This window comes from Elephantulus edwardii, unplaced genomic scaffold, assembly GCF_000299155.1.
Source record: "Elephantulus edwardii isolate Elephantulus edwardi_28Jun2011 unplaced genomic scaffold, EleEdw1.0 scaffold00141, whole genome shotgun sequence".
In the NCBI taxonomy this organism is placed as follows: Eukaryota; Metazoa; Chordata; class Mammalia; order Macroscelidea; family Macroscelididae; genus Elephantulus; species Elephantulus edwardii.
In genome coordinates this window covers 7,077,228-7,088,551 of record NW_006399891.1, presented here as the reverse complement: position 1 = coordinate 7,088,551, position 11,324 = coordinate 7,077,228, and the positions used below count along the sequence as shown (strand labels likewise).

The 11,324-nt window shown below is 37.6% G+C and overlaps 1 protein-coding gene across 2 annotated transcripts in view; it reads right to left on the bottom strand.

Annotated features, from left to right (window-relative positions):
- The window catches only part of TSC1 (tuberous sclerosis 1), an 85,787-nt gene that overhangs the window by 65,185 nt on the left and 9,278 nt on the right, over nt 1-11,324 (bottom strand). For both annotated transcript variants that reach the window (XM_006894412.1, XM_006894411.1), the window contains exon 2: nt 521-583. The gene's annotated coding sequence lies outside the window, so the exon portion shown is untranslated. The remainder of the gene's footprint in view (nt 1-520; nt 584-11,324) is intronic.

Genomic DNA, 11,324 nt, shown 5'->3' with positions numbered 1-11,324 from the left:
GGTGGGAGTGTCAGAGACAGTGCGATTGGCACAGGACAGAGCAGAGTTTAGGGCTGTTGTACATAGGGTCGCTATGAGTCGCAGGCGACTCGACGGCACCTAACAACAACAACAACAACAACAACATGTCAGTTTAGTTGGTTAAAACTAAAGTTTGACACCAAAAATACTTGGATTAGAGACAAGGTCCCACCAATTTCTTGTGATAGAACACTACCTAACATTTTTTAGCCTACTGCCTCATCTTTAAAATGGGATATACCAATAGTATTAACTGTGAAGAATAAAATATATAATGCATATAAAGCACTTAGCACAGTACCTGGCACTGAATAAGGAATTACTAAATCATCAGTAATTTGATTAATTACTTCATTACAGGTGTCCTGGTTCCCAGCAAGTAGCTAAAACTACACATGCAAAATTCCTTAATCCAAATCATGTATGCATGAGTGCAATGGACAAGATTAATAATTCCTTCCCATCTTCTCCCAACCACTGGCCTAAGTTTATACTTTACCTGTTCTGGGGACAACTGATACTTCAGTTTCCAGTGCTGTCAACCTGGTGTCTTTCATGGTCACTAAAGGAGGGAAAAAACAACAAACAAGCCCAACATTTACATATTTACACACATAATAATCTTACAATGAAGTAAACTCCCAGATGCAATCAGAAAGCAGTTTAGAATTCAACTGGTACAACCTCTTTTCTACTCTATCTCTGGCATGATCCATCTGGTTTCACTGAGGGAAAAACCTTCCATCATCCTTGAAGCATGTATGTCTCTCATCTATCTACATTTCTGAATAGCGGGTCACTGAAAAATTACTTATTCTGTGCTAAATCTCTCCAGTTTGTTATACCAGTGCTATGAACAAGATGAATTCTAGAACTAAAAGTTCCAATCTCTTAGCTAGGCCTTGCCATTTAATACTAGTGCAAATTAGACAACTTTAAGCTTTGAACACCTAAACTTTTCATAACCTTGTTTGTAAAGTTAGAATAATAGGAATCTACCATCTAGGTCTGTGTAAGGCTGAAGAAACAAGATGATATACCCAGCAGTTTGTGGTACACAATAATTATTCATAGTGCTCTGGGAGGTCTAAAAGCAGGTCCCTACCAGTAACAGTGCAAGGCACAGAACACTTAGTAGGTCCACGTCATCTTTCACAAGCCACACATCCTCTCTTCTCCACTACCTTGTCCCACAAACCTTTGTTTCTCAGTCATGCCACATTCATTCCCACTTCAGAGAGATGAACATGCTGTTTCTATTACACTTAAAGACGGTAACCATGCCTCTTCCCATGCTAACTCCTCGTTCTTAACAATCTCAGCTTAAGCACTCAATCAGAGAAGGCTTCGGAGGCCTCCTACTTTCCTTCCTAGACTAGGTCAGGTCCCCTGTTAAACACTTTTGCAGCCTATATATCTTCGTGTCTTATTGTAACCCAATTAAATATCTGTAGTTAGTTATTGAACATGTCTCCCTCACTAGAATCAAAGTTATATCCAGGGAGAGATAGGCTTACGCAGTTCTGTATCTTTACCAAATAATCAGTGTTTGGCATTTGTTGACTGAATTAATGGGAGTTAGAATAATTTTAAAATAAATGTGCAAAGTCTTCAAAACAGCAGAACCTAAATCTAATCCCTCTGTATGACAAGTATAAAATATTTGAGCACAACTGTCATTTCTTTACCTCCCTGTACTACTTTCTTGTCTCCTCAAGCCACCTTGTGAAATACTTGGTTCAGCACTTTTACATTATCATTTCTTCCATTTGCTTTAGCTACACTATGTTTAAGATCAAGAAAATACTAGAAGGATATTTATATGTTTGGATCATAACAAATTATACATAACATTAGGCAAAATGGAATTCCAGAGCATTTCATTTGCTCATGAGGATCATATATACATGAAGAAAAGCAATCCTTCAAACAGAACAAAGAGATATTGCATAGTTTTAATTATCAAAGGTGTAAAATCAGGTCTATATCCTTTCCCTATACTTATTCAACCTATTACTGCTGAGCAAAAAATCCAAGAAGCTGGACTATATGAAGCATAAGAATAGAAAAAATGCAATACGCAGATCACACAATATGCTTGCTGAAAGTGAAAAATTGACTTGAAATATTAATGATGCTACAGCTTTCAGTATGGATTACACCTCAACATAAAGGAAATAAAAATTCTCACAAACTGAGCCAATAAACATCATCATAGTAAATGGAGAAATAATTAGTGTTGTCAAGGATTTTATTCTTGTAGGCTCTACAACCAACAGGCACTGAGTTAGCAATTAAGTAACCAAATAATGGATTGTTTTGAATCTATTCCAAGAGCAAAGATGTCACTGAGGACTAAGGTGTGTATATCAGCCATGGCATTTCAATTGCTTTCTATGTATGCAGAAGTTGGACAATGAAAAGAAAGACCAAAGATTATGTGCTGTATTTGAATTATAACACTGGCTTCTTGTTGTTGTTGTTAGGTGCCATTGAGTAGAGTATGACTCATAGCAATTCTATGAACAAAAGATCTGAACCCAGTCATGCGCGATCCTCACACTTCCTGACACACAAGAGCCCACTGCAGTAGTCACTCTGTTAATCTACCTTATTGAGGGTCTTCGTCTCCTTCACTTCCCAACCTCATGTCCATCTCCAAGAAATAGCACCTCCTAGAAATATGTTCAAAGTAGGTGAGGCAAAGCCTCAAAATCCTTGCCTCCAAAGAACACTCTGGCTGCACCCTCTCCAAGATGTATTTATTCATTCTCTTGGCCGTCCACGGGATGTCAGTGCTCTTCTCCAACACCACAGCTCCAAAGCATCTATTCTTTTCATCCTTGTTCACTGTTCAGGTGTCAGGTGCATAGCCAGTAACTGGAAAGACCATGGCCAGAATCAGACACAACTTAGTTCTCAAACTGATATCACTACTCCTCAATAATTTGGAGAAGTCCCTAGCTGCAGATTTTCCCATTGCAATGCACCTCCTTATTTCCTGACTGCTCGTACTAAGGACGTTAATTGTGGATCCAAGCAAGATGAAACTACTGACAGCTGCAGTCTCCTCTCCACTGGCATAGAATATAGAATGTATCAGGGGCTGCAAGAAATATTTGTCTAAGCAACAGAACCCAAACACTCCATGGAAGCAAGGATGGTTAAGATTTTAGCTTATGTACTCTGGACTTATCAGGAGGAGTGAGAGACATCATGCTTATAAAGTGGGGAGTCAGCAATAAAGAGGATGAGCCTTAAAGAAATGTGGCTTAAACAGTGGACTCAAACACAGCAACACCTGTGAGGATAGTGCTGAAACAGGCAGTGTATTATTCTTCTATTGTACATAGTTCGAATCATAACCAATACAAATGGCACCTAATACCAATAACACTTCTCCTATTTTTTTTCTCATGCCATTCCCACTTTCTGAAGTCAGATGGATCATGGCTGAAAGCAGAGAATATCAGAAAGATGTTTACTTGTGTTTTAGTGACTCTGCAAAGATATTTAACTCTGTAAATCATAACAAATTATGGATAACACAGAAAAGAACGGGAATTCCAGAATACTTAAATGTGTTCATGCAAAACCCATGTACATATCAAGAAATAGTTGTACAAACACAGTAAGAGAATACTGCATGGTTTAAAATTAGGAAAGGTGTTTTCAGGGTTTTATCTTTTCTCTCTATCTATTCAATCTATATATTAACAAAATAATTTAAGAAACTGGACTACGTGAAGAAAAATGTAGCTTTCAGGATTGGAGGAAGACTTCTCAATAACCTGTTATACAGATGACACAACCTTGTTTGCTGAAAGAGAGAACTTGAAGCACTTGGGGCAGAAGATCAAAGAATACATCCTTCAATACGGTTTGCATCTCAACATCGAGAAAACAAAAATTTTCACCACTGGAGCAGTAGGCAACATTATGACAGATGGAGAAACGATTAAAAACTGTCAACAACTTCATCTTACTTGGATGTACAATCAATATACTTGGTACCAGCAGTGAGGAGATAAGGAAATGTATTAACACTGAGAAAGTCTATAGTCAGGGACCTCTCCAAAATGTTGAGGACTAATTAGTTAAAGTTAGTCGAGGTCTTATTCAGACCATGGTCTTTTCAATCCCTTGTTATGCTGCTGAGAGCTTGACAATGAATAAGGATGGCAGAAGGATTTATGCCTTTGAGTTGTGCTGTTGTAGTAGAGTACTGAATATCCCACGGACTGCCAGAAAAAACAAACAAGTATGTCTTGGAGAAAGTGCAGCCAGAGTGTTCCTTGGAGGAAAGGATGATAAAAGAGAGGAAGACTCTCAAACAGGTGGAGTGACAAAGTAACTGCAGCAATGGGTTCAAGTGTGTCAGAGATTGTGAAGATGGAACAGACTAAGCCAGAGTTCAGACCAGGTATTCATAGGGTCACTATGAGTCATAGTCAACTCAATGGCACCTAACAACAATATTGTCATTAAGCCAATTTTAACTCATGACAATCCACTTATTGCTTGAAAACACGGGCCAACAGGTTGATCACTTTTCCTGGCGTCAACAGGCAGATTTAGGAAGCAGTGATGTTACCGTAAGTACAAGGGGAAAGGACAACCAGACAGGCAACTCACACTACTTTTCTGACTAGAAACGCCATATCCTTTCTGAGGGATAATCCAGTTTATCCAGAACCTTCCACAAGTGGAGTCATAACTACAACTGACAAAATGCATGTCATTTAATTCTTCATCAGAATAAAGTTTTATGATATGTGTAGGGTCTTTATGTATGTGTGTATGTATGAAAATATACCTTTAAAGTTATACCTACTTTTTCTAAACCCAAAGACAAATAAAACTAGGCTTTATAAAAATAATAATACAAGGTAAAGACATAAAAAACTTTTTTTTAAATGAGACATTCAACTTCTACCAGAACCAACTTAACAACAGTCATCATCAGAATAAAAATCCATGTAAGTCAAGAACTACTGTACATGAAAACATTTGTGTTTGCTTATAAGTGTATTTAGATACAATCTGATCACCAACCTGCAAAATTCTATGAAGACAAGGACCATCTGTCTATCTGGCATTTCAAGCAATACTCTGACCTATCACAATGCTTAGCATGTAAGAGGTAAATATGCTTAATTCAGGTTACCTAGATTTAATCAGGATGAATACAGAATATAAATGATGATTCTCATAAACAATATTAACTGTATTGAGCTCTGAGAAGCTTGGAGAAATCAGCACTAAAATACATAATCCTCATCAAAGTTAAACTAGTAGACTCTAACAGTTGAAATCTCCTATTGTGTACATATCCTAATTTTACTTTTGCTTTAGATACTTCTCACTTAAGTAATCATATTTTCATGTGGAACACATTCTAGGCATTAAACACCAATGGTCCTCAGTGGAACATACAAAAGCACATGTAGTGTTGAAGCAGGCTGGCTGTTCAGAAAGTGTTTATCCAGCCATAATCACTCAATTAAGTGAGAGCTGGGATTAAAACATAGGAGCCTCTAATCTGCAAGAATCTTAAAATCAGCTGTTACTGAGTCATAGTTTTCCTCTTGCAATAAATCCAGATGGATCATTTACCTGAAAATAAATATCTAAGGCAAGCGTAAAATTAGAATATATACTAGAGAAGGTTGTGTAGGCAGTCCAGCCAAGATTACATTTCTGAAATACAGAACTCTAATGGTATAGTCTATATTGCGCTACTCACTAAAAGCCAGGTGGTGTCAGCAGCTCAGAACCACCAGCTGCTTCATGGGAGAGAGATGGGTCAGTAGTATCCTCCCATAAAGATTTACAGCCTTGGAAACTCCATGGAGGGCTGCTATTAGCAGAGACCAACTTGATGACAATGAGTTTGAGTTACAGAAAATTAGCTTTTTTGCCTAATGCTCAGTCTTCAGAATTAACCTTTTGTAGTGGAGTCATTATTCTACAAAGAAGGAAATGGGAATAAATCAGCAACAGTTTTATGTTGCTATGTCAAAATCTACCAGCTATTATTTCTATTTCTGGTTGGTTTTTTACAGCTCAATTTGTTTAGATTTTTGCCCTATGCAGGTGCATAAAATGCATAAAATGCAGGTTAATAAAATGATGAGAATAACCTAACGGGAAGTGTGGAGGAGAAAAGACTCATCAAAAAGATGTACCTCCAAGGGTATAGAGGAAAACACAGCTTCGAGAATGAGAACTGTAATTCCACGTTCTAATCCCCATACCCAAATTCAAAGAGAAAACAGTCCTCCAGACTATATCTTCTCTTTGGTATTTTGGTCCAAAAGTTACGTTCTCATCTGCATGTAACTTGGTAACTAACTTCTACCAGTCGTCTTTTAAAAATAAAAATAAAAGATGATGATGGAAGATGATGATGAAGGCTCCATGCTTTAGTATTTTCAGATTAAGCAGATGAAAGGAATACAGGTCAAGTTGTTCACAGTTGACTTAAATTCATTCTTCAGGTGCTTATAGAAAGATAGCTGCTATATTTGGAAATGCAATTAAACTTCAAGGTAACAGTGGTCTTTAACAGTCTTCTCAGATCTTTGCCCAATACAAGATACTTTTGCCATGTGCACTGCAAATTATGCAAGGCCTCAAGCCACACATCTTTCCATTAAATACTAGTGATAAATTATCATTGTTGTTATGTGCCCTCGAGTTGCTTGTGACTCAGCAACCCTATGTACAGCAGCTCTGAACCATGCTCGATCCCAAGCCAATTTCATTGTCTCTGACACACCTAACCCCATTACTTGAGTCAATGAGTCAATTCATCTCATCAAAGGTCCTCCTCTCTTATACTGTCCCTCCACCTTTCCAATCATGATGTCCCTCTCCAAGAACTGGTCCCTCCTGGCAACATGCTCAAAGTATGTCAGACAGAACTTCAAAATACTTGTGGCCAAAGAGGTGCATGGTTTCACCCTCCCCAGGACAGACCTATTTTTTTCTCTTAGTAGTCCATGGTATGTTAAATACTCTTCAAGCACCACACTCAAAGGCATCAATTCATTTATATCCTTAGCCATTGTCCAGCTCTCTGATGCATAACAATTGCAAAGATCATGTCCTGGAGCAAGAGCGCCTCAGTCGCTAGACTGACATCGTTGCTCTTCAGTACTCTGGACAGGTCCCTAAGAGCAGATTTTCCCCAATGGAATTAATCTTTTGATGTTCTTGTTGCTGGTACCAAGAGTGTTGATTGTGGAACCAAGCAAGCAAAAGTTGTTAACAATCTCAGTCTCTTCTCTATTTATTATGATACTGCCAATTGGCCCCAGTGGTGAAAATCTTTGTTTTCTTAATGTTGAGCTTCAGTCTACATCGAAGGCTGCTGTCTTTGACCTTCTGCAACAAATGCCTCAGGTCCTCAGTTTCAGCAAGCAAGATTGTGTCATCTGCATAACACAGATTGCTTTTTAATTTTTTTTATAGTGCAGACTGTTGATGAGTCTTTCTAACATTCCTCCTCATAAAGCTCAGCCTCTTGGATGATTTGTTCCATATATAGAATGAAAAGGTATAGAGGCAGGGTGCATCCTTGGCATACACCTTTCCTGATCTTAACCCATGCAGTGTTTTCCTTGCTCTGCTCTGATGATTGCCTCTTGGTCTGAGAACAGATATCAAAAGAGCACAATCAAGTTCTGGGATCCCCATTCTTCTCAAGGTTAGCCACAATTTGTTGTGATCCACACAGTCAAATACCTTTGCACAGTGAATGAAACACAGATAAAACATTCCTCTGGAATAAGATAAGACTGTCTCAGCTAAGATCTATCTAATAATGGCTATAAAGTCCCTGGTGCCATGGCCTCTTCTAAACCTAGCCTGCACATCTAGCAGTTCTCTACTGATATACTGTTCCAGTAGTTTTTTGGATAATTTTCATCAGGGTCATGCTTGCTTGTGGTATTAATAATATTGCTCGATAATTTTCACACTTGTTGGACCACCTTTTTTAAAAAAAAAATGGGAGTAAATATGGATTTCTTCCAATCAGTTGGCCAGGGAGCTGTCCTCCAGAGTTTGTGACCTAGAAACTGCCCTAGGATTCCTTAAAACTATAAACCACATTAAATAGGTAGCTGCATATCAAATTGCCAATTTTGTGCACATTTCGCTTTGATGTAAAATGAAACTAGATATAAATGAAGACAGATGTCTCTTCATTAAAACCTATTTTCTCTATTTAATGTATAAAAATTCAAGCAGTCCAAACATAGATGCAGGCATATATGGTTTCATTAATTTCCACTGACAATATAAATAAAGCAGAATACTGGGCTAATATTTCAATTGTGTCTCAGTAAGTTTCAAGTAGTAGCTCAGTTTTGTCTCAATAAATCTCAAGTAATTACTTGAGGGGTAATATTCTATCAAGCAAACAAAGTTGCTTTCACCACAAATGTATCTAAAGAGTAAAATACTTGCTCCAAAACTCTCTCCCTACAACTGCAATGATACACAGAATGAGAGATAAGAAACACTACCTAAGGGTAGGAAATACTACTGGCACATAACAGTAAAACAGCTGATGATAAAACGTGCCAAAATTTGTAGCCATGTGTGACTGAAAAGGTCCTAGCAGTTGTAACACTTCTCAAGGTCATATGGAAGAAAGTTTAAACTTGCCAGTTTCCCCATTCAGAACTTCTGCTACTAGCACCTTAATGGATAGTTTATTAAGGTTCATACTTTATTTCAAACATGAAGAATCCACTGGTCATTTGCCTAAAGCATTGTTGTTGTTGTTATGGATCCACCCGTCAGAACTCACTGGCTGACCCTCCAGAGGGTTTTCAGAAGCTATAAATCACCCAAGAGGGGACTGCCCATTTTTAACACTTGCAGCAGGTGGATTCAAACTTACCTTTTACCAATAGGCCACCAAAGCTCCCTATCTATAAAGTGTTTAAGTTTTGGTAAGATAAACAGAAAGATAGATTGATCATTTAGAAGTAACAATTCATATAGTCTGACTCTGTATTACCATGAACAAAATTGTGTTATCAGTAAAATAAAGGCCACATATATATCATGTGTGTTTTGAAGTTATTATAGTATACTCTGAAAGAAGTTTGAGCAAATTGAGACTTCTTTAGGTGTTAAGATTATGGGGCTAACATTTAAAATATCTTAGGGGAAGAAAAGGTGCAGGGTTTGATAATTAAGGTCAATGGTTCTCAACATGTGGTCCTCATAATCAGTAGCATCTATACGACCTGGGAATGTGCTAGAAATTAAAATTTGAGAGCCTCACCCCAGAACTCTGAATCCAAAACTCTGAAGGTGGGGCTTTCAAGGTGATTCTGAGGCTAACTAAAGGATGAGAACCACTATACCGAGAAGAATAATTAAAGCAAGAAATAGTAAAAAACACACTATCTATATAATTCAGCCAGACACTAAAAGTATCTGCACAGAATGAACACAGAGTTTAGCAATAATTGTATACGTGAGTTCCCTAATTGTGTTTTTTAAAAAATGTGGCTTCTTGAATGCCCAATGAATAGAAAGAATATGTTAAAATAAAAATCTAAAATTACTTATTATATAAACAGTATGTAAGTCAAGCTTTAAAAAAACTGAGACTTTTCTACCTATGTGTTTAAAAATGATTTTAATAAAACCCAAGCCTATTTTTAAAAACAATAATCTACCTAAAAAGATGTTTGAGCTCATGATGGACCCATGAAACCTTTATAGTCAAAATTTCCTATCTGTTTGAGTATTTTTGGTAGTGATGGGGCAAGAGGGGCAGAGGCAGGGATATTTGGTCTATGACATTTTTAACAGATTTTTCAGAAGTGAACTAGGCCCTTCTCTCCACCTTAAAAAAAACAAAAACAAAAAACGTTAAGTCCCACTGACCTACGTGTTAGTTTACAAGATTAGCAGATCAGGCAGTTTGTCACATTGAAAGAGTAAAGCATGGGCTCCAGAACAACCAAATAGGATTCAAATTCCTGCTAAACCACTGACTGATTAGACTTAAAAATCCCTAAGCCTCCGTTTTCTCTTCTCCCTACCTTGTATCTTCTATAGTTGTAGGAAGAGTAAATAAAATACTTAGCACAGTCTTGGTTCTTAAAGACACAATAAACAGAAGTTGTTATAATAATATCAGTATAAACAGAACGTACTACTGAGTATATAATGGTAGTAGTCTCTTTAACAAATGGCATGTGAAACATTTATAAAACAACTTTATAACTCAAAATGGATACACTTCATGTTCTTATTGTGGTTGAGAACTACTCAAAATTGGATAGGTCTTAAAGGTTACAGACATTAAGATTAAGGTTATACAATCACTCTTCCTTATCACTCTCTATTGTGTCTATAACTAATAAAAGATCTAGTGGTCCATCATCAATAGGCTAAAACTTGCCATTATTCAAATACTACTTGGCCTCTATTAGCATTACATCTACTTCAGAAAGTAACTTATTCATGCATTTTAGGCCAATTAACTACTAGGCCCTGTTTTGTACTGAGTTTTTAAGATACTTTACTCCTCAGATGGCAATCTGAATTCATTCAAGCCTGGAAAAGTACATTGCTACCTGCCACATGCTACTTACCTTCATACAACAAAAGTTGGCACTACACAGAGAAAGGAAAGTGGCCCAGTGGTAAGAAACTGTGCTGCAATTCCAAAGACACACAGTTTGAATCCACCTGCTGTTCCACAGGAGGACTGACAAACTCCCCTCCCATTCACTGTCTGGAAACCCACTGAAGGGTCAGCTTTGTGTCAGTTCCAACTGTACACAACAACATATCTTTATATGCACACACATTCTGCTGAAGATTATCCAAAAATGACTAGAGTAGCACATCAACAGAGAACTGCTTAAAATGTTGGCTGCATTTAGAAGCGGCCGTGGCACAAGGGATAGTATAGCTAAAGTCGGATGGATCTTGGCTGAAAGCAGAGAGTACTAGAGGAATGTTTATGTTTTTCGTTGCTTATGCAAAGACATTTGACTGTGTGGAAAACAACAAACTGGCTGACTCTGTGAAGAATGAGAATCCCAGAACACTTGATTGTGCTTATGCAAAACCTATACTTGGACCAGGAGGCAGTCATCAGAACAGAGCAAGGAAACACCGCATGGTTCAAAATTGGGAAGAGTGTGCGTCAAGGATGTGTCCTATCTCCCCTTTTCCAAGAAAATTACAAAACATTACTACAAGAAACAAAAAGAGATCTTGAAAAGTGGAAGAATATCCCTTGCTCATGGATAGGAAGACTC